The 23,600-nt window shown below is 42.3% G+C and overlaps 1 protein-coding gene across 7 annotated transcripts in view; it reads right to left on the bottom strand.

Moving 5' to 3' along the window:
- Positions 1-8,283: 8,283 nt before the first annotated feature.
- LOC144374857 (palmitoyltransferase ZDHHC8B-like) overlaps positions 8,284-23,600 on the bottom strand; it is an 81,970-nt gene continuing 66,653 nt past the window's right edge. For 2 of the 7 annotated variants that reach the window (XR_013434121.1, XR_013434118.1), the window contains 2 exons: positions 13,075-13,158; positions 11,009-12,672 (listed from right to left, as the gene is read on the bottom strand). The gene's annotated coding sequence lies outside the window, so the exon portion shown is untranslated. Of the gene's footprint in view, positions 8,465-10,533; positions 13,159-23,600 lie in introns of those variants that run through there. The other 5 variants (XR_013434124.1, XR_013434123.1, XR_013434119.1 and 2 more) reach the window with 4 other exon arrangements.

The raw sequence follows: 23,600 nt of genomic DNA, 5'->3' as shown, positions 1-23,600 counted from the left end.
TAACAATTAATTATAGAGATTTAAAATACATGAGGCAAACCTGATAGAACTAAAAGGAGAAGTAGTTAACAAAGTAGAATGTTTGTATAATTTTTCAAATTAATATAGAATAGCCATTAGAAAAGCCCATAATGTAGACCATAAAACCACTGTCAAAAGTTTAAGAGGATGAAAATCATATAAATTAAGTTCTTTGATCATGATGGAATTAAGAAATTAGTAACAGAAAGATAACTGAAAAATCCCAAATATTTGAGAATTAAATAATACACTCTAAATAATACATAGATGAAGCATAGATCACATGAATGGTTATAAATCTTTTGAAATGAATTGGAATAAAAATGCAGTGTATCTAAATTTATGGGATGTAGCCAAAAATGCTTAGAGAGGAACGGATATCTTTAAATGCCTTCTTGCGGAAGGCAAGTTTCTGTTTCTTCGGAACAGAGATGGGCAAGTCTTTATCTCTCAATGAGAGAACAAGACCAAAGACTGGAAAGTTTCTACCTCAAGTATGGGCAAGTTTCTATTTCTTGAGGATAAGAACAGTATTCATAAAGTGGGGGTGGGGAAAGGAGGATGGCTTTAGTCATGCCAACAGCTTCCTTTTGGTTTTAATATTGGGGTTTAGGGTGGCTTATAGATGGAGGTTTCTTCTTCTTTGGCTACTTCCTGCTGGCATGGGGGTGGGTGACAGGGGCAGAGGCAGTTCCTAGAGGGGTTTCTTCTGTCAAGAGAGTATATTCCCTCAGAAGTGTCTCATTGACCACTTGGTTGGTCAAGGTCTTAGTTCTTTTCATGATGGCTTCCTGTAAACACTTAAAAACACATGATAAAAAAAAACAACAGGCAGAGAAATGGCAGAGAGAGATCCCAGAAGGTGTAAGCCCCAAGTAAGGATGGGTTCCCTAGACTGGGAAGAGAGGAAGCAGGGAGTGGCCAGAGAACGTGAGTTTGAGCATAGCTGTTAGATTCAGTAAGGTTTCTATGTTTTGTTCCACTTTTCCTGATTGGTTGACATAGTAACAACATTGTTCTCCAAGGAAAAGGCCAGTGCCTCCATTTTTGGCTATTATTAGGTCTATTGCCCTCCTGTTTTGTAGGGTGACTTCTGCCAGGGAGAGGAGCTGAGCCTGTAGGAGGCAGATCGCCTCAGTTGAAGTGTCCATGGATTAGACTACTTCCTCGCCAAGTTGGTCAAGTTGGGAGGCCAAGTTAAGGCTATGTCCAAGAGCTCTTTCTTCTGTCCCCAGGGTTACCAGTGAGGATGTTTGACTGATGACTATGAGGACTGGAAGGACGACTGCCCACTTAGATTGTGTTGTCACGATGGAGGGGAAAATGAATACAGCCATCTCTGCTGAAGTATAGAGAGTGAGCTGGGAGAAAGGACAATCAAGATGCAAAGGCCTGGGGTGGAAGTATTGATGCATATTGTGAGGGAACTATTTTGGCATAAGAAGTGAGTTCCTGGGGGGCTCATGGAAGAGTCTGATCCCATGATGATATGGTGTAGAGAGCAAGGGAGCTGGTGTGGGTGTTAGTTGGGGTGTTCCAGCAAGACCTGTTTAGCCCTGCTGTATGAAAGGACAGCTGTCAGTGAATTTTTGTAAAATGGGGATACAAGAGTTGATGGGTAGGGCCACATTGGATAGGAGAATGGCTGATATAGGTTGATCATCCATTGGGCCACATATGAAGCAGTCTTGTTTATAAAGGGACTGATTTACTATATGGTGTAAGACGGAGAGAGAATAATACATGATTTAGAGCTAGGAAGTTTGAGGGTGTCTCTTTTGTAAGTTTTGGGAGATTTCATGGGAGCTGTCCTTTAAAATATCAATGACCTATATCTAATGGGGTGTGTGGTATTTGGTCATAGGTTCAGATTATCTGGGTGGATCCATGAGGGTCTGAGTTTTCTACATAAAGGTCTATGGAGCCAGTTACTCCTTTTTCCCATTTTGTGTCTCAAGGATCATCAATCCTGAAAGTAAGTAAAGGCAGGACCCTATCGTAGGGGTTTGGAGAAGTAGGGGGTTTGTCTGTTGAAAAGCAAAGGTCTGTTGGAAAGAGCCATATCTACTATCCATATAATGGTCATTGCAGGACCATTTGGAACATCCCTTCCAATCCATGTAGTTGCATGTATTGGAGTTATCAGAAGTTAACCAGAGATAGAAATGGTGATAGGAAAAGCTTGTTTGGGTGTATTTGGCCCAGTAAAACATTTGGTGATGCAGATCTGTGCAAGTTGAATATGACAGCCCTTAATGGGACAGAAGGTGGTGATGATTGAAAGTGGAGGTTTTCTGCCCATTGCATATATCTTAAACTGCCAAGCATAACGAGTGCCAGGAGGATTCTGGGAGCCGTGAGAGGGAAGCAGAGAAGGAGATGTAATAGGATGATCATGGCATATGGAAGAAGGAAAAGACGTAGAGGAGAGAGTGAGGAAAGAGGTTAGTTTCAGTTGGGATGAAGTCAATGAAGGATCCTTGAAAATATAAGTCCTGAAGGAGCTGGAAGTGAGAGGACTTTAAGTCCTGGGTCAGAGGCCAGATCTGTCCATAGGATGAAAAGAAATTGATAGTAATGAGAAGGGGAGAGGTCCTGGAGGAATTTGGTATGGTTAGTGGGTGAGGGTTAGAGATTGTATGGGAAAGTCACTTAGAGAAGACAGGTTAGGGGGAAGTAAGTGGTGTAGATAGTGAGGATGTAATGGGTACCTTGGGTAGTTTTGGGGATGTAGATGTCATTTGGACAGTGTCTGGGGGTGTAGAAAGAAAAATGGTGTTGGATTCTTTGTTGGGGAGGTAGAATAGAGCTGCCTGCTGGACCATTTGGTCTGGCAGGCTGTTGACGGCTGTCATAATAGAATTATCTGTCTGATATGCTTTGCAGTGTACTCTGCCAATAGGAGAGGAAGGAGGGAGCCTTTAGGATGACACTGATGTATGAAACATTGGATATAGAGGAGTCTTTGGTAGTCATGGGTCCCCGTTTTTTCCATATTGCTGTGTGAGCTAATAATATATGAAAGGCATATTTAGCATCTGCATAAATGTTAGAGACGTACTCTTTGCTAGGATAAAGGCTTAGGTTGGAGCTATTAGTTCTGCTTGTTGATTGTTAGTGTTAGGGGGTAAGGGGTTAGCCTCTATAACTTCTATTTTTTTTTTACATAAAGGCCTGTTATTCTAAGGCCTTTATATAAAAAGGGACTCCCATCCATGAACCAGGTATATGAGGGAGTTGGCAAGAGTCCTTCCTGAGTATGGGAGGGATGGGGAGCAATTGTTCTAAGGTCTCTGTACAGGAATGGAGAGGTTGATGTGGATTGGAGTCACTAGGAGGAGGAATCAGAGTTGAGGGATGGGCAAGTTTTGAAGGTTGGAGCAGGGTCTTCAATCATTGAGATCTGAAGGGAAAGAATGTGGGAAGGGGGCAGGGTCTCAAGACCCTTACGGGAGAGTAATCTAGTTAAGGGGTGGGGAAGAGGACAGTTAGAGGTGACCCAAATGTTAGTTTCTTTGACTCCTGGATCAGGATGTCTGAGGAGGCCAGTACCCAGAGGTAAGGTACCCGTCCCCATATTGCTGGATCAAGATGCTCCGAGAGAAATGCCACTGCTGCACAGGATGGTCCCACCTGGTGGCCTCGAGCTCCTGGGCGAATCCTTGTTTTCTGTTACATACAGAAAAAGGGGTGAGACGGATCAGGCAAGTGAAGGCCTGAGGCCTGCAGGAAGGCTTGCTGGAGGCCGAGGAGAGTGTTGATGGGTGTGATGAGAGGCTCCACGAGGGGGCCCTTTGTGCTGACATAAAGGGGTTGAGCCATCAAACAGTTATTGGGTATCCATGCCTGAAAGTCTTCTGTTAATTCCAGGAATGAGAGATCTTCAGCCTTGGTAGTGGGAACAGGAAGGTGAGAAATGAGTTTTTTTTCAATCCATCGTAATGGCCTTGTGGGACAGGATTAGTTGGAAGCCCAAATAAATGACTGCAGTAAGAGAGAGCTGAACCTTAGAGACGGAGACACAATATCCTTGCAAGGCCAAGAAGTTCAGTAATTTGGCTGTGTGGGTTTTACTTTGATATAGGGAGGGACTGCAGAGACGAAGGTCATCCACATATTGGAGGAGGAATGATGGTAACAAGTATAGGCAGGTGGGATTATCTCTAAATCCCTGAGGAAGGACTGTCCATGCAAGTTTAGTGGACACCTGGATGTCTGGGTCAGGCCAGGTAAGAACAAAGGGGTCTTGAGAATCTTTGTGCAAGAGAATGGAGAAGGAGGCATCCTTAAGGTCTAGAATTAAATAGTGTGCTGTGCAGGTGGTGATGGAGGACAAGAGAGTACATGGACTTGGAGCAATGGGGTTTAACTGACCACTGCTGAGTTGGTGAGGCAGAGGTCTTGGTCCGAACAGAAGGTGCCTGAGGTTACTTCACATGGAGAATGGATGTGTTATAAGGGGCATCTGTACAAAGCGAAAGCAATAGGCCTTTGGCTAGGAGGTCATAAATGATGGATCTGAGTCTCCTGAGCCTCTTTAGAGGTAGGGGGTATTGGGATTGGGATGAGAAAAGAGAAGGGTTTTGGGGTGTGATGAGGATGGGATCTTGGTGTGTGGCTACAGAGGGGTTGTGTATGTCCCATAACTGGGATTGACCAAGGATGGGGGCCAGGATATTGATGAGGGGGTGGTGGTAGGTGCTAGAAGGAGGAGGAGTGGGAGTGGAGGAGAGTCTTGGAGAGAGCCCCTCCTGGGAAAAGTGGAATATCCACATTTACTTAGGAGATGTCAACCTAGAAAGGGAACGGGGCTTGGGGAATAATGAGGAAAGAGTGGGAGAAAGGGATCTCGTGAATGGAGCATGTGAGAGGTGGGGTTAATAATAGTTGAGATGGTTTGCCTTCTACCCCAACAGTGGAGGTTATGGAGGTAGAAGTGGGTCCCCCAAATTGGACAAGTACTGAGAATATAGCCCAGGTGTCCAAGAGGAAAGAGATGAGCATACCTGCTACCACAATGGTTACCCTCGGTGCCTGTGATGGTAGTCTTTGGGTGCTGGGATCCTGGACCCTGTTAGTTGTCTGTAGCCAGTCTCAGAAAGTCTGCCTGTGGTGAGGTGGGTCTGTGTGACCTCCTATCTCTCTGGGCAAGAGGGCAATCAACAATGGTCCACCTGGGATATTTAGGACAGGGAGTGGGAAGTTATCGAGAATTAGAGCAAAATTTTGCCCAGTTGCCCAGCTGACCATACCTATAGAATGTTCTGGAGTGTTTTCTGTGGGTTGAAGGGGCAGTATCAGCAGCAGGAGATTGCAGAAATGCTTTGGTTAGCATTTGATATTCAACTTTGTGGGACTTTCCATCTCTGCCATTGAAGGCTTCCTCAAGTACTTGAGCCTGTGGGGTGAGGGGATCTTGCTCCAGCTTTTAAGTTTGGTTTTAATGTCAGGGAAGCTATAGGAGAAGTACGCCATGAGTAAGTTTGGACCATCAGGTGACTTGGGATCTAAGTTGGTATATTGGAGTAAGGCTTCAGTCAGGTGGTTTAAATAGGAGGAAGTGATTTCATTTTTATCTTGAATTACCACTTAGAGATGATCATAACTGATTGCTTTATGAGTTCCCTGTCAGTAGGCAGGTGATGAATTGGTCCCTTCTTGTCTGACCCTCTGGAGAATTATAATCCCAATTGGTATTTTGGTTAGGGACCTACTCAGTGCTCATGGGCAGGTGTAGTTTGGTGGACTTAATCAGCATAGTTGAGGGCTTGTTTCCAGACTCATCTTTGTTCCTCTGGGAGGAGGGTGTTGGATAGGAGCATGTGCATATCATGAAAGGTGAGGTTGTAGGCTGGTGTTATGGATTGTAACTCCTTGGTATATATGTGGCAGGGTTGAAGGTCAAAAACCCTACTGCTGAGAATGAGGGTTGCATCTCACTCATCCTTGTCACAGAGCCCGGGGTATGCTAGGATTTTAATATGTTTATTGAATGAAAGAATGAGTAGGTTTTCCAAACTAAATATTATTAATGTCCCTTTGGCTACAAAAACATTGATTTATTTTTTTCATGTGGTTAATATTTGCCCTGTTTTATTTGCTGCATTATCTTTAATCCTTTGAACAAATCTTTACAACCCTCCCAAGAAACTGGCTAAACATTCTTAATACAGCTTTCCAGGTGGCAGCTCTGCGGGGAGTCTGGGGGTGCCTCCCCTCTCTTGGCATTGCTCTTGAAATTGTCTGGAGGGGTTTCTCTTCAGGATTACCACACCCTGCTGTTCTCACCTTGAAATTATTTGCTTTTTTCTGGGAAAAATGTATTGAATACCCTGCTTCCTGGGTATTATGATTTCTTTCTCTCTTGATGGTGTACTTTGCTAGGGAATCATGAGAAATATTTTTGAGTCTTCACCAGCCTGAAAATGCTTTGATATAAAGCTAACAGCTCAGTAGTAGTCTTATTGAATATAGTTTTAGTCATTTTCACTCTTTTGAAGGCGTTTCTTTATTGTTATTTATTTACATACTGTTGTTTTTAAAGAATTCCCTTTTGAGATATATTTTTGTTTGTTTTCTCTCTGAAAGTTTCTAGGGTCATCTCTTTATTACTGATGTCCTGAAGTTTCATTTTTCTTGGAGTGAACTTGAAAAAATTCATTTTGCAGGGCACTGTGTAATGTAAACTTTTTAATCTGGAGACAAATCCTGATTTTTCTTTTTCTTATATTATTTCTGTGGTATGTTCCTACTTTCAATTTTTTCTTCTATAATTTGAAATCATATGAATCAGATGTTGAGCTTCTTAAATTGATCTATTTTTTATCATTTATTCTCTTTCAACTTTTTTTGTCTTTTTCTCCTACTTTCTGGATAATATCCTTAATTTATTGTTTGCATTTTGAAGTAACATTTTTGTTTTAGTAATTATATCTTTAAAAGTTAAGGAAAACACTTTTTTCATACTTTCTTATTTCTAAATGTTACATTTTATTTTTATAATATTTTGATGTTGACCCTGCCAACTCTTTCAGGAGATTATTTATGGTTTTCTGAAGTTATCTTTTTCCCCATTCATTGTGTCTTTTTTTTTTCTTTTGATTTGCTGTGCTCCCTTACTTCTCTGTTAGAGATTCTCATCAGGTGTGTTGACTTTTTGCCACAGATTCATATTTCAAAATGAGTTCATAAAACAGTGACTGAAAGCTCTGTTTGTTGGCTAGTAACTTTCATGGTAGAGCAGTATAAAACAAACTTCACACATGCACCGAAACGTGTGGTTTTCCTTGCAATATTTGAAATGTCGCCACTGTGCTTGGACGTATGAGAAAACCCCCACCCCTGTCTCCATCATAGCCTAGGCTTCCCTTCTGCATGTCCTGTGTTAGTATTTATTGCTTTATGCTGACGGGCACCCAGAGCCGCCACAGACTTGGGCCATGCCCTGCTTGCTGGCCCCTCCTGGTGCCCACGGCTATGGCTGTGTGTGCTGTGAATGGATGCTGCCATCCAAGAGGTGGTGCTCAGGTCTGTGTCTTTTTAGGGTGAATGTGTGAGTCCTCCCCTCACCTGTGTTGTGTGCCTCAAGGGAAGAAAACTTTGAAATTACCAAAAAAAATAATAATAATAAAATAGCAATATTAAAACATGTTACTATAAATACATTTTATAAATAAAACATATTATAAATATAAGACATTTACAAATAAAACATGTTTTATAAATAAAATAGAATAGGATTGGTAATTAAAAAGAATAATAAGAATCACAAAGGATGTGAAAGTTATTTTATAAGTCAGGTTATTCAAAAAAATGGAACAAATGTTTGATCACCTGGGGACAAAAGAGTAACTTATATTTCTATTTCATGGCTTATTCCAAAATAAATTCCAGAGAAATTAAAATTCATTATAAATAAATGAAACAGCAAACCTACCATAATATAATATTAAATATTTGTGTGATCTGTGGCAAGACAATACTTTTTAAGAGTTGCATATCTGGTACCAAAGGCAGAAACCATGAAGGAGATTACTAATGTGTTTAGCATAAAAATGCATACGATGTAAATATCTCTAAAACTAACATTTAAAAGTTAAAGGCATGATCTTCAAAGGTGTCAGAAGTCACCTTTCTGAGAGGAAGTGACTGAGAACCACACAGATTTTAATAGACCAAGGAGACATGAGGTCTAAGTGCCATGTGTTATCCTGAACTGGATTTGGTATTAAAACAAAACAAAAGACATTTATGGAAAATGAATAAAATTCAAGCACTGCTATTTATTTAATAGAATTCCAACAAATTTAATATTTTAGTTTTCATCATTATTTTGTGGGTTATATAAGATGTTAACACAATGAGAAGCTGGATATACAGTAGACAGGAGTTTTCTAGATTGTTTTTCCATCTTCTATAAATCCAAAGTAATCTTCAAATAAAACTGGAAAAAAGAAAGATAACAAGGTGGAAAGTTATTTTTAAGTTATGACTCATGAAAGATCAATATCCTTAATTTTTGAAGATCTCCTTCAAGTCCTTATAAAAATAATGCTCTAATGAAGAAAGGATTGAGTGATATCAATAGAAATTACACACACAAAAAAAAACAACCATAAATGGATAAAGATATATTAAAATGTTCAGTCTTAATCAAAAAACGCAAATTACATAATTTAAAGCTTTTTTCATCTAAGAAGTTGGCAAAGATTTCTTTAAAACATTTAGTATAATCTTAGGATATGAGAAAGTGTAAACATAAAATCTAATCATCTCAATATTTTTAGTAATGTATCCAAGTTTCGATCATCTCAGTGATTTATCCTAAGGCTTTTAACTCTCAACAGACACAAAGTTTTAGCCACAATGGAGCAGGACTAATAGTAAGAACAAACATTGTAAACAGTTTCTAAATAGATTCTAACATGAGACAGATAAAGTAAATTATAATTGTTCCATTAGTGGAATAGTATGCAATCATTTTTAAATGACATTACATGAATAGCCCAGCACAGAAGGATTTTTATATAAAAAGACCAGCACAGAGGGATTTTTAGGGCAGGGATTCTTCTCTACATGATACTGCAGTGGTGGTGTAGGTCATGCACATTTGCCCGGACCCAAGGCACATACAGAGCAATAGAAAACGCTAAGGTAAACCTTGAACTTTAGGTGATCACTGTGTGTTAATATGGATTCAGTGATTATAACAACTACACCATTCTAATGGGGCATATTTCTAATAGGGGAGGCTAAGCATGAGAAATAAAGGGGGAAGGTGTGCCATATTTGTAATCTCTGCTCATTTTTTTCTGTGAATTTAAATCCGTTTCAAAAACTAAAATCTAGTTTTTAAAAATATCATTACGAAGAAAAAAATAGTGATAGGAAACACAATAATATTTTTGAAATGCACAAATTCTAACAGAAACCTTTTCCCTTGACTGTGTCATGCTTTTCTGTAAAAAAAAATAAGTTTTTAATTTTAGGTTTAAAATAAATAGAATGCTGTGGCAAGGAGGGCAAGAGGACACAGAAATCATAGGCAAACCAAGTTGGAAAGTGGAAATAAAACAGAAAAATGTATTCCAGGTGAGTTAAAAAAAAAGACAGAATGAAGGTAGAAAGTAATTGGTTAGAGATTCAGGACTGAGTCATAACTGGAGAGTATCCACCCGAGATCTGTTGGCTCAATAAGTGATGTATATGATGGGAAACTCAGCTGAAGGATGAGTTATGCAGAGAAGAAATTAAAGGGAACTTTAGTCCAATTGTAGATTTCCCTAAGATCTCTTCATTCAGTTGACTGCAATTATTACAGAATATGAGGTCAACATTAAAATATTACTAGTATATCCATTTTACAGACGTTTAGCAAATTTCATGCAATGTAATTTATGAAGTGCTTAGCACAGTGCTTCACATAAAGTGACCAAAAATAATGAATATATTTTTTATTTATCACCTTATCATTCTTAGGATGATTATTATCAAATTGAGGCTCAAATAAGTTAACTGACTTGGGCAAGGGCACCCAACTAGAAAAGAATCTCTGCTCAGAATTGTATTCTAATCTATATAACTCTGAGAGCCTTTTCTCTCTTGCCTGTTTTGAAAATTGTATGGGTGTAGTATGCCAGCATTGGGATATTAAAAAAATGAAGTATTGCAACTCTACCCAGCATGGGAATGTAAAATTGCTATTCCAATGCATTTTTGTATCAATTCCATAGATGTTTAATTCTGAGAATGAAGACTCGAGGAAAGGGTGGCCAATAGAAGTGTCTTCCATTGAGTAATCATAGGTTTTAGTTAGTATTTTTTTTATTTAAAATGCTGTTAGCTTATAATATCACTAATCTGCCCAAGAAGATATATCCCACACTTATCATTTGTTCATTCAACTAATAAATGTTTTGCATCAGCATATACCGCGGTCTAGACTCTCACATTACCAAAATAAATTAGACCCATGATCCCTCCCATTACATCAATTAACCAACTAATATTCACCTTTTTCTTCTTGTCCCTCTTTCCTATGTCTACTTGCTTAGTCAAGCAATTATTCATTGCTGCAGTCCAGCTGCAGCAAAATAACTGGGTGGTGATGAATAACTTGTGTAGATTGATACAGCAGGAGTGGGAGCCCTGTATTGTAGGACAACAGAGGTATTTATACATTCCACACAGCTTATCTTAATTAATATAAACTAGATATAGCAGTCAACCAATGAGAAATCTCCACACTTAATGGATTACTGGCGCCACTTCATAAACCACTCCCCCTGGCAAAATGCCAGGCACCATCCTGACTTGTTTACAGACTCCAACAATTCATTACCTGTGTGTTTAGGATTGTCACAATGCTCTTACGTTATTTATAGTTAAGTTTTATTCCTGAATTTGATAATATAAACATATTTCAATTACTTTTAAATGATGGAGGCATTCTCTTGACCATGATTTACTATTTATACAATAATTTCTCTTTCTCTTAATCAGATACACCAGTAAAGTTGGTTATCTCTGTGATGTAGGGGTGCTTAGAACTTCTGGCTTTATCAAAAGTCTTTAGAGTGTAAACCAACACTAGAACAAAGAGTGTCATTATACCATTCTGTTGAATATATAAGGCTTATTCTCTGGTAATAAGAAAATGATGTTCATGTTCAGGAACAAAACTGACAGGAGGCTTACATTGCATTGCATGTGATTGACAGTGCATAAACAAATAAATATGTGGTGATAAGTGTTCCAAAATTAAAAGAAAATAAAAGAACCCTAACTATTGATTAAAGAACAATATAGGGAGAGAGCTTGCTCTTTAAATTGAGTGGTTCGTCAAAGCCACTTTGAAAATATATTTGAACAGAAATCTTTAGTAAAGTGAGGGGGAAAATCTGATAATAACTTGAGGCCTTCCTAGAAGAACAAAATGCATGAGCTAATAGCAGATCTGGTGTGTCCAAGAAGCATCAGGGAAACCAGATGTCTCACTGAGTAGCCTAGAAAAGAAGTTGTAATAAAAGATGATTTGGAGCAAAGGTGGGAGAACAGGTGAAGCAGAGCCTGTAAATCTGGCTCTGAGGAAGACAAGTCCTTAGAATGCTATGAGCAGGAACAGTGGCATGATCTCAGGTTTTTAAATTGTCACAATATTTGTACATACATATATTGTATGCATAGTTGACCCATGCATATGATATGTAATAATAAAATCAGGGCAATTAGCACTTCCAGATACTTAAACATTTATAATTTCTGTGAATTGGGAAAATTCAGATTCCTCTGGTTGTTTTGAAATATATAATAAATTGTTATAGACTGCAGAAATTTTTCTGTGCTATAGAATACTAAATTAGCTCCTCTTATGTTGTTGTGCTGTAGTACTCATTATCAAATCTCTCTTGATCCCCTCTCTCCTCTTCTTCTTAGCCTCTAGTGATCACTCCACTCTTCTTCTATGAGATTCGACTTTTCATCTTTTGCGAAAGAATGAGAACTTGCAATATTTTTCTTTGCCTTGCTAATTGTATCTAATAAAAGACCCTCCAGTTCCATCCATGTTTCCATGATGACAAGATTTCATCTATTTTATGGTTGAATAATATTCCTTTTAAATGACTGCCCCAATTGCTGTCTTAAAAAATAGCCTCAAAAGGAAAAGTTCTTTAGCAGGAAGATCAAGCTAGAAGTGCTGCTATAATCTAGGAAAGGGATGACAGATTTAGAAGCCACTGAAGAAGCCATGAGAAAGTGCTGGATATAATTTAGGATGTGTTTATAGATACTGTAGGAGGCTGAATAACATTTATCCAAAATATCAGCTCTTAATCCTTGAAACATGCTATATTATTTGAAAAAAAGGATCTTTTGCAGATCTGGTTGAAAATTTTGAGGAAAAAAAGATTATCTTGCTTTATTGGTGTGGGCCCTAAATGCCATCAGAGTGTGATAAGAAAGGTACAGGGAGCCTCAACATGAAAACAGAAAAAGTGAAGGCAATGCCACCACCGAAGTAGAGGTTGATTCTAAGTCAGAAGTCAAGGAATGCAAGGACTCACCCGAAGAGACAAGGAACAGATTCTCCTCCAGATCCTCTGGCACCTTAATTGGTCTGTTAAACTAATTTTGGACTTCTAGACTCCAGAACTGTTAGAGAATAAATTTTAAGGCAGTAATCTTTTGAGATACCTGGTAACAACAGGCTCACAAAACTAACAAAGGCTTGATGTCACATGTGAAAGGAAAAGAAGAGCCAGAGAAAACTGGAGGCAATTTTGTTTAAGTGAAGATATGGTGTTTCCAATTTCTGAGATAGAGACCTTTGGGACAGTAACAACGTTAGAGGAGAAAAATAAAATTATAGTTCAGACATGTTATGTTTAAGATTATTATCAGCATTTAAAGGTAGCAAATCAGAAGACTGTGAGTCTGAAATTGAAAGGACAATTCAGGGCTGGAGGTGGAGATTAGAGTTATTAACAACATCAAAAAAAGAGTCATTAGCAGTGTATAAGTGGTAATTAATGTCATAGTACAGAATGAGCTCACTTAGGAAGCACTGGAGACAGGGAATGTGTTCAATGACGTAGTTCAGAAACTTCCTCATTCGGACATCAAGAAAATCAGGAGGACCTAGCAAAAGACATGGAGAGTAAACTGTGATTAATCTGTGAAAAGAACCAAGAGAAGATGGTGATCTAAATTACAAATAAAGATTATTTATCACAATGCTGGGAGCAATTCTGTCAAATGCTGTGGAAAGAATATAGGATGGGGAAGTTTAGAGAGCTAATAGGAATTTTGGGGGAGTGGAGCTATAAGTGAAAGGAAATAGGGAAAATAACAGAGTATCAGGTAGGAGTATGTTTTTAAGATGAAAATTGTCCTAGCAATAACATATGGTCTTAACAGGGTCAATGATCAGAGGATGATGAGCATATGAGCTGAGTCAAAGAGGATTATGAACATAATGTTGGGAATGTATTCTGCAATAGGGAGAATCTAGTCTTTGAAATCTAAGAAGATAAATCGAGTCTTGACATGAAAACAAGAATATATATATATATGTATATATATATATATATATATATATATATGCATGTGAACACAATATCTTTATATTCTTTATTTATTTTTATGTGGTTCTGAGGATTGAACCCAGTGCCTCACACATGCAAGGCAAGCTTTCTACTCATGATCCACAGCTACAGCCCCTAAAAGAAGTTTTTTTTTTTTTAAATATCTTTGAGAAGGATGACATGATAACCGGTTTAACAACAATAAAAATAAAGTTAAGAAAATATATGTTTATATAATAACTTAATTTGTAAGGTCTTTCCTATGCATTATCTTTTTCTGTTCTTACAACTTCCATGTGTTGTTAAGCGGTAGTAACTACATTTGATAGAAGAGTGAACTGGTTGAAGTGATTTGCACAAGACCTAGGAAGCTAGTAAGCCATGACATGAAAATGTTTAAAGAAAAACAGTATTGAGTTAATGTAGCACATAGGTCATTAGGAGAGAATAATAAATAGAAAAAGGAAAAGAGAATGTAATAATCCAAATAGAATATATTAAAGATCCAATAAAGACAGTGGGTGCCAAAATGAGCAGAGTGTGTTTATGCATATATGTGTGCAAGTGCATGCACTTATTTTTATAGTCTCGGGCCATGGTATATTACTGGAGTGTGATTTTGCATCACCACCATCACAATAATACACTCCCTTTCAATCTACATTTTGTTCCAAACTTTTTTCATATTTATTACTTCATTTTACAGTTGTTTCTAAAATGAGTTGTAGATCACTGATATCTTATTGATATGAGAATACAATTTTCACAATGTACAACTTGACCAAAATTATGAGACTGGAATATAAATGAAAAGTTACTCAAAATTCAAATTTATAACTCTAGACCCAACCTAATGTGTTTTCTTAAATGAGGAAAATAGAAGAAGAAGGAAGAGAAGAATTAAATTAGACTGGAGAGGTCCAGGAGAATTACACAATAATGAATCTGGGATCATACTTACCAATTTGGTCAAAATATTATTGGAAATAATATCCTTAAGTAGCAACTAGATGTACTTAAGTAGATCTATCCCAGAGAAAATTCCTGGATTTTTGACATATATATCCACTGTACGTGAAATGCACTGTAGCATCTTGAAATCAGCATGCCCTAAATTCCCTTCCCAATCATGCTTATCTTTTTGGATTTCCCATTGGGATAAATGTTAATCCAACAGAAGTTTGACACAGAAATCTTAGAGTTATCCCCAGCTTTCCTTTCCTTACTCTCTGTATCTAATCAATTATGAACACCTATGAAATGTATACCTCCATTTCTCTTGTCTGAATCCTCATTGCTACTCTTTATTTATAACATCTGTCTTTCTTGCTTCCTTTCTGCAGTTTCCTCCAATTTGTTCTCTTTGCTGCTGGTCTTTTTATACTACAGTAAAATCTCCACATTTATATACTTGTAATTCTAAATTGAAAATAATATCATATCACTCTCTCAACTTAAACTTTTCAGAATATTTTTTACAATCTATAGTTCAAGCTCAAACCCATCACACAATATACATAAACTTGTCATCTTACTGCTATCTACACTTCATCTCCTTTCAATTCATGTAAACATTGCATAATGTTCAAATCAGGTTAAATATATTATCACCTCATTTATCATTTCTTTATGGTAAAAAAATCAAGTCTTTCTTCTAGTTTTTGAAATATACAGTACATTTTTGTTATCTATAGTTGCACTACTGTGCAAAAACAGCATACTAGAATTTCTTACCCTTAAGTAACTTCAACTTGGTACCCATTGATCAACCTTTCCCAAACTTCTGCTTTCCCCAGCCTCTTACAACCACCATTCTACTCTCAACTTCTATGAGATCAACTTTTTAAAAGTCTGCATATGAGTGAGATTGTGTGGTACTTGGCTTTCTGTGCATGGCTTATTTCTCTTAACATGATCATCTTCAGTTCCACTTGTATTGCTTCAAATAAAAGGGTTTCATTCTTTTTATGAATACTATTCCACTGTATATATACACCACCTTTTCTTTATCTATTCATCAGATGATGTTTAGATTTTTTCCATTTCTTGGCTATTGCAAACAGTGCTGTAATAATCATGGGAGCACAGGTGTCTCTTTAACATACAGATTTCATTTCATTTGATATAAGTACCCAGTGGTGGGATTGTAGATCTACTTACAATTTTTTGAGACACCCTAAGCTGTCTTTGATAAGGTTTGTACTAATTTACATTCTCACCAACAATGTACAAGAGTTCCCTTTTCTCCACCAGTTCTCATCACTACTTGCTATCTTTAGTGTTTTTGATGAAAGCCATTTTTACCAGAGTAAGGTAATATCTTATTGTGGTTTTTATTTGTAGTTCCCTGATGATTAGTTCCCTGATGATTAGGTGTTTTTTTTTTAATATATACATGGCCTTTTTTATATCTTCTTTTGAGAAATGTCTATTTATGTTTATTGCTCACTTAAAATTTTTCTTTTTTGGCATCGAGTTTTTGTAATTCCTTACACATTGCAGATGTCAACCATTGTCAGATATAATCCCATTTGATTAAATATAGCAACTTTTTAAATGTTCTGTTGGGTTTGCAGTTATTGTTTTTTCTTCACCATGTTATTAAACTCCTTGAGTTCAAAGGTTCTCTTATATATCTCTCTTTGTATCTCCAGTAGGCTTGGCACACTGTATGCCCTAAAAAACTAACTGATAAAGAATGGAAAATGATATATTAATGGAATGCAATGCCTGAAGAACTGAAACTCAGAAGAATGAGATCAACTCAACTTACAGCATAAATCTGCATATCTTTCTTTTATTTTTAGACCTTGGTTTTCCTATCTTTAAAATCATGCCTCTTGACTAAATACTCTCAGAGGCCCCTTCAGCTCTCCAATGTTCCAAGCATGTCTGTTTGAAATTGGGTTATGTTAATGTAGTTCTATGTTTTCTGCAAAGTCCCAAAGCATGCCAAACCCTCTAGCTACCTGAGAAAGTCAATTGTTTTCCAAACAGTGAACAATTTATTTCCTAACCATTGGCTGAAACACTGCAATCCTTTATAAAAAAGAAATCTTCCAGTAATATAAACATAATAGTTTGAACCCAGAGATTGAGATTTTGGAAAATATGAACAGCTCTCTCATCTCCTTTGGAAGATGAATATGATTTTGAGAGGTTTCATCTGAAGTCAGCTTGTACATGAAAATCACACTTTGGATGTAAATGGCACTTATGCTTGGATTCATTCTACTTAATCTCTAAAGTCCTTTGCTAAGTTAAAAAATATTTAGCAAAGTAAGGATTTTTTGACAGAATCTGTGTTTCTCTAATGGCATTTGGAACTAAAAATTTTTCTTGCTTATGCTTATGATACCCTGGGTGCTGTGGCTGTGTGGGGAGCTTCCCCGCAACACACAGGTTTGAGAGGCCTGCCCACTAGAGGGGAGAGTGCCCCTCTACCCTGGGTGCTTTGGCCATGTGGGGAACTCCCCAGACACCCAGGGGAGAGGGGCCTCCCCACTCGAGGGGGCAGTGCCCCTCTACCCTGGGTAAGCTGGTGGTGTGGGAAGCTACCACCAAAACCCAGGTGAGAAGGGCCTCACCCTGCGAGGGGGAAGTGCCCCTCGACCCTGGGTGTGGTGGCAGTGTTGGTAGCTCCCCACCTACAACCAGGTGAGAGAGGCCTCCCCCTGGAGGGGGGAGTGCCCCTCTACCCTGGATGTGGTGGCAGTGTGGGGAGCTCCCCCTTACCCCTAGGTTAGAGGGACCTTTCCCTGGAGGGGGTAGTGTTCCTCTACACTGGTGCGGTGGCGGTGTGGGGAGCTCTACCCCACCACACCCAGGTTAGAGGGGCCTCCCCGCTAGATGGGGGAGTGCCCTCTACCCTGGGTGCAGTAGTGCGGTGGGGAACTCCCCACACACACCCAGGGTAGAGGGGACCCACCCTAGAGGGAGAAGAGGCCCCCTACACTGGATGCAGAGGGGAGATCCCCCAAACACTCAGGGTAGAGGTGCCTGGACTCATAGTGGGGGGGAGTGCTCCTGTACCCGGATCGCAGTGGGGAGGTCCTCCCTGACACCCAGGGTAGAGGGGCCTGAGCCCTAGAGAGGGGAGTACCCTCCTACCCTGGGTGCAGTGAGTTGTCTCCCCCAGACACCCAGGGTAGAGGGGCCTGCCACTTAGAGGGGGGAGTGCCCCCTACCCTGAGTGCTGTGGGGAGCTCCTCCAACACCCAGGGTAGAGAGGCTTCTCCCCTAGTTGGGGGAGTGCTCCTTTAACCTGGGTGCTGTGGCGGTGTGGGGAGCTCCTCCCCTCAAACCCCGGTTAGAGGGGCCTCCCCCTAGAGGGGGGGAAAGTCCCTCTTCCCTGGGTGTGGTGGCGGTGTGGGGAGCTCCACCCCCCACATATTCAGGTGAGAGGGGCTTCCACCCTGAAGGGGGGAGTGCCCCTATACCAGGGGTGCAGTGGCGGTGTGGCAGTGTGGGAAGCTCCCCCCATCACCCAGGATAGAGGGGCCTCCTCCCTGGAGGGGGGATTGCCCTTCTACCCTGGGTGCAGTGGAGGTGTGGGGAGCTCCACCCCTCCACACCCAGGTTAGAGGGGCCTCCCCCCTCGAAGGGGGAGTGCCCTTCTACGCTGGGTGTGGTGGTGGTGTGGGGAGCGCCTCCCACACACACCCAGGTTTGAGAGGCCTACCCCCTCCACCAGGGAGTGCCCTCTACCCTGGGTGCAGTAGTTCTGTGGGGAGCTCTTCCCCACACCATGGGTGTGACGTCGGTGTGGGGAGCTCCCCCCTGACAACCAGGTGAGAGGGGCCTCTCCCTGGAGTGGGGAGTCCCCCTCGATCCTGGGTGTACTGGCGGTATGGAGAGCCCCCCGCCATGCTCAGGTGAGAGCGGCCTCCCCCTGGAGGGGGGAGTGCCCCTCTACCCTGGGTGAGATAGTGGTGTGGGGAGCTACCCCCAGACACCCAGGATAGAGGGGCCTCACCCCTCAAGCTCCACCCTGACACCCAGGTTAGAGGACCTTCCCCCCTAGAGGGGGGAGTGCACTCTACCCTGGGTGAGGAAGTGAGGTGGGGAGCTCCCCCCAACATCCAGGTTAGAGGGGCCTCCCTCATACAGCAGGGAGTGCCCTCTACCCTGTGTGAGATGGCGGTGTGGGGAGCTCCCCCTTGACACCCAGGTGAGAGGGGCCTCCCCCCTAGAGGGGGAAGTGCCCCTCTTCCCTGGGTGCTGTGGTGGTGCAGGGAGCTCCCCACACACACACACACCCAGGTTCCAGGGGCATCCCTCTGGAGGGAGAGTGCTGCTTACCTGGGTACAGTGGTGGTGTGGGGAGCTTCCCCGGACACCGGGTTAAGGTTAAAGGGGTCTCCCCACTCGAGGGGAGAGTGCCCCTCCACCATGGGTGTGGTGGGAAACTCCCCATGCCACCCAGGTACGAGGGGCCTAGGGGCAAGTGCCCCTCTGCCTTGGATGCTGTGGTGAGCTCTACCAGACACCCAGGTTCGAAAGGGCCTCCCCTCTGGATGGGGGACTGTCCCTCTGCCCTGGGTCCGGTGGGGAGCTCTACCCAACACCCAGGTTTGAGGGGCCTCACCACTGTAGGGTGGAGTGCCCCTCTACCCTGGGTGCATTGGGGAGCTCCATCCTATACCCAGGTTGGAGGGGCATCCCCCCTGGAGGGGGGAGTGCCCTTCTGCCTTGGGTGCCTTTTGGAGCTCCTCTGGACACCTTGGTTGGAGGCTTCTCCCCGCTGGAGGCAGGAGTGCCCCTCTGCCCTGCTTCCCCCTCGAGGGGGAAGACCCATCAAACCTGGGTGTTGGGGGGAGATCCCCACACCACCACTGTACCCAGGGTAGAGAGGCACTCCCCCCTCGAAGTGGGAGGCACCTCCAACCTGGGTGTCAGGGGGAGCTCCCCACAGCACCCAGGGCAGAGGGGCAGTCCCCCCTCCTTGGAGGAGGCTCATCTAACCTGGGTGTCGGGAGGAGCTCCCCACACCATCCCCCCTCCAGGGGCAGGTCCTCTCTGACATGGGTGTATTGGGGGGAGCTCCCCACATCACTACCACAAGGAAGGTAGATCGTAGTCCCTTGCCAGTACAGAGGCCCCTGTAACCTGGGTGTCCAGAGGGAGCTCCCCACACAAGTACTGCACCCAGGCTAGAGGCCACTCCTGCTCCAGGGGGGAGGGAATCTCCTCTAACCTGGGTGTCAGGGGAGAGCTCCCTACCCTACTATGGCACCCCGGGTAGAGGCCACTACCCCATCTAGTGGGGAGGCCCCTCTAACCCGTGTGTGGATGGGGAGTTCCCCACACCAATAGCTCACCCATGGTAGAGACTACTCTTTCCTCCGGGGGGGAGGCCCCTCTAACCTGGGTGTGGTGGGGAGATTCCCACACCACTATCCCACCCAGGGTTGAGGACACTCCCCCCCTCCCCCTCGAGGGGGTAGGTCTCTCTAACCTTGGTGTTGGGGGAATCTCCACACACCAATACTGCACCAAGTGTAGAGGCCACTTGCCAGTCTAGTGGGGAGGCCCCTCTAACTAGTGTGTGTGTGTGGGGAATTACCCACACTAATACTGCACCCATGGTAGAGACTACTCCTTCCTCCAGGGGGAGGCCTCTCTAACCTGGGTGTGGCTGGGAGCTCCCCATCCCACTATGACACAGAGGTTAGAGGCCACTCCCCAATTAGGGGGAGGCCCCTCTAACCTGGGTGTATGGAGGAGAGCTCCCTACAAAACTAGTGCACACAGGATAGAGGCCACTCCCCCCTCCAGGGAGGGGAGCTCCCCATTCCACTACTGCACCCAGGATAGAGGACATTCCCCCCTCCAGGGGGGTCACCCCTCTAACGACTACTGCACCCAGGGTAGAGGCCACTCCCCTTCCACAGCGCAGGCCCCTCTAACTTTGGTGCTGTAGGGGAGCTCCCCACAACACTACTGCACCCAGGGTAGAGAACACTCCCCGCTCCAGGAGGGAGGCCCCTCTAACCTGTGTGTCAGCGGGAGCTTCACATACTGCTACTGCTCCCAGGGTAGAGGCCACTACCCGCTACAGGGGTAGGCCCCTCTAATCTGGGCACTGGTGGGGAGCTCCCCACCTCACCCAGGACAGAGGGGTAGTCCCCCCTCCTGGGGGGAAGCTCATCTAACCTTGGTGTCCAGGGAGCTGCCCACACCACTATCACAACCAGGGTAGAGGCCACTTCCCCCTCCAGGGGTGAGGCCCCTCTAAACTGGGTGTCAGGGGGGAGTTCCCCACACCAATACTGCACCCAGGGTAGAGGACACTCTCCTCTCCAGGGTTGAGGCCCCTCTAACATGGGTGTTGGTGGGGAGATCCCCAAACCCCTAAAGCATTCATGCTTTTGGCCACTCCCCCTCAAGGAGAGAGGACCCTCTAACCTAGATGTGGAGTGGAAGCTCCCCACACCACTACCTCACCCATGATAGAGACCTCTCCCCCCTCCAGGGGGGAGGCCCCTTTAACTTGGCTGTCCAGGGGGAGCTCCCCACACCACTACCACACCTAGGTTAGAGGCCACTCCAACCTCCAGAGGGGAGGCCCCTTGAACCTGGATGTCAGGGGGGAGCTTCCCACAGAACTACTACACCCAGGATAGAGGCCACTCTCCCCTCCAGGTGGGAGGCCCTTCTAACCTTGGTGTTGTGGGGGAGCTCCCCACACCACTACTGCACCAAGGGTAGAGGCCCCTATAACCTGAGTGTCAGGATGAATTCCCCCAACCACTACTGCACCCAGGGTTGAGGCCACTCCCCGCTCCAGGGGTAGGCCCCTCTAACCTGGGTGTCCAGAGAGAGCTCCCCACACCACTAAGACACCCAAGGTACACACCACTCCCCCCTCCAGGGAGATGACCCCTCTAACCTGGGTCTCGGGGTGGGGAGGAGCTCCCAACATCACTACCACAACCAGTGTAGAGGGTAGTCTTCCTGCCAGTAGAGAGCCCCTCTAACCTGGGTGTCCAGGGGAAGCTTCCCACACCACTAATGCACCCAGGGTAGAGGGCACTCCCTCCTCCGGGGGAGGCCCCCCTAACCTGGTTGTGAAGTGGGAGTTCCCTGTACCAATACCACACCCAGGGTAGAGCCCACGCCCCACTAAAGGGGAGAGGCCCCTCTAACCTGGGTGTCGGGGAGGAGCTCCCCAAACCACTACCTCACACAGGGTAGAGGACTCTCCCACCTCCAGGGGGGAAGTGGAATCTTTTCTATGATGGAAGGCAAGTTTGACATTTAAAATCAATCAATTTAATCACATAAGCAAGCTAAATATGAATATCAAGTGATTACATAAAGTAAAACAGAAGGAGAATTTGATAAAATCCAACAATAATTCACGACTAAAACTCTTCATACATGTAAACAAATTGGGCTAGTTCATTAATTAAAGCATACCTACAATTATACTTAGTATCCCAGCTAATACCCTATCTAAAGCTGAGAGATTGTATACTTTCCCTCCAAGTATTGTTTTCACTACTCTGTTCACCTAGAAGTTCTAGTCCTTGCAGTAAAAGTAGGGAAAGAAATGCAAGGCATTATCAATTGAAAAGTAAAAATAAAATTATCCTCATTTGCATATATGATATAATTGTCTATATGAAAAATCTTAAGGATTCTATTTTCACAAAGACAAAATTTTCTTCTTTTTAAAGGCTATGTAGTTTTCATTGTACACACACACATATCACATTTAAAAAATGTTTATGCATTAATTGTATGCTTTAATGGGGTTCAGTGTCATATTTTAACACCTGTATACCAGAAAAACTGATCAAATCTACTTTTCTTTATCTATGCTACCCCTACAACCTTCCCAATCTCTCATGATTACTATTGTATTTTTAAAAATCATAAAACTGTTAAGTGAGTTCAACAAAATTTCAGGGTTTACAAATAAATTACAAAAATCAACTACACTTTTATGTACTAGAAATAAAATTTGAGACACAATTGACAATAGCTTAAAAAACATAAAAGGAAACATTATTAAGCAAAAGTCTAATATAACAGAGGATTTGCATCCTACAAATTACAAAATGAGATTGGAAGAAATAGAGGACCTATATAAAGGAAGAAGCATAGAATGTTTATGGGGTATAGAACTCAATATAATAAAGATGTCAATTTTCTCTGAATTGTTCTCTAGGTTTAATGCATCTCTTTAAAACAAAATGTGCATTGAAGATATACTTGACATTTAGGCAGTGTTAAGGTTTATATATAAAGTGTTCCCCCCAAAGCTCCTGTGTTAATACAGGAGTGCTTGGAGGTGAAATGATTGGATTGGGGGACCTGTAACCTAATCAGTTTATCCTAGTTTGAATGGACTGACTGGGTGATAACTGAAGGCAAGTGGGGTGTGGCTGGAGGAGGTGAGTCACTGGGGGTGTGCCCTAGAATGATGCATCTTTCCCATGTGCAAGCTTCCCCTCTCTCCAGTTTTATCTCCCCTTCTCCCTCCCCCACCCCTCTACCTCTCTTTCCTGACCTTGCCTTGTGTTGAGCAGCATTTCTCTGCTGGGCGTCTTCCCCCATGATGTACTGCCTCATCTTGGGTCCAGAGCAATGGTCAGCTACCAATGGACTGAGATCTCTGAAACCCTGAGTCCCAAATAAACTTTTCCTCCTTTAAGTTGTTCTTATCAGGTGTTTTGGTCACAGATGAAAAAGCTGAATAAAACAGACCAGCTTATATGCTGTACTTGCATTACAGAGAGTGATAAGTACTTACCTAAGTTTTCATGGTTTAGCCTTATTACCATTTAGTAAACTTCTTTATACATCTCACACAAGTTATGTCTAAAAAATTTACTTTTTCTTAAATTCAAGGTTTTAATATAAATCATCATTTGAGTTAAAGTGTTTTTTTTCATTTTTGATTGATTTCCAACTTATTGAATTTCTAAAAATGTTATTTAACAATACTTTTTATGTTGTAGATTCTGATATTTATTTCTTCAGCTTTTA

The sequence above is a fragment of the Ictidomys tridecemlineatus genome, unplaced genomic scaffold (genome assembly GCF_052094955.1).
Source record: "Ictidomys tridecemlineatus isolate mIctTri1 unplaced genomic scaffold, mIctTri1.hap1 Scaffold_91, whole genome shotgun sequence".
Taxonomy (NCBI): Eukaryota; Metazoa; Chordata; class Mammalia; order Rodentia; family Sciuridae; genus Ictidomys; species Ictidomys tridecemlineatus.
Note: the sequence above shows the minus strand (reverse complement) of the source record. Positions and strands in the feature narration are given on the sequence as shown.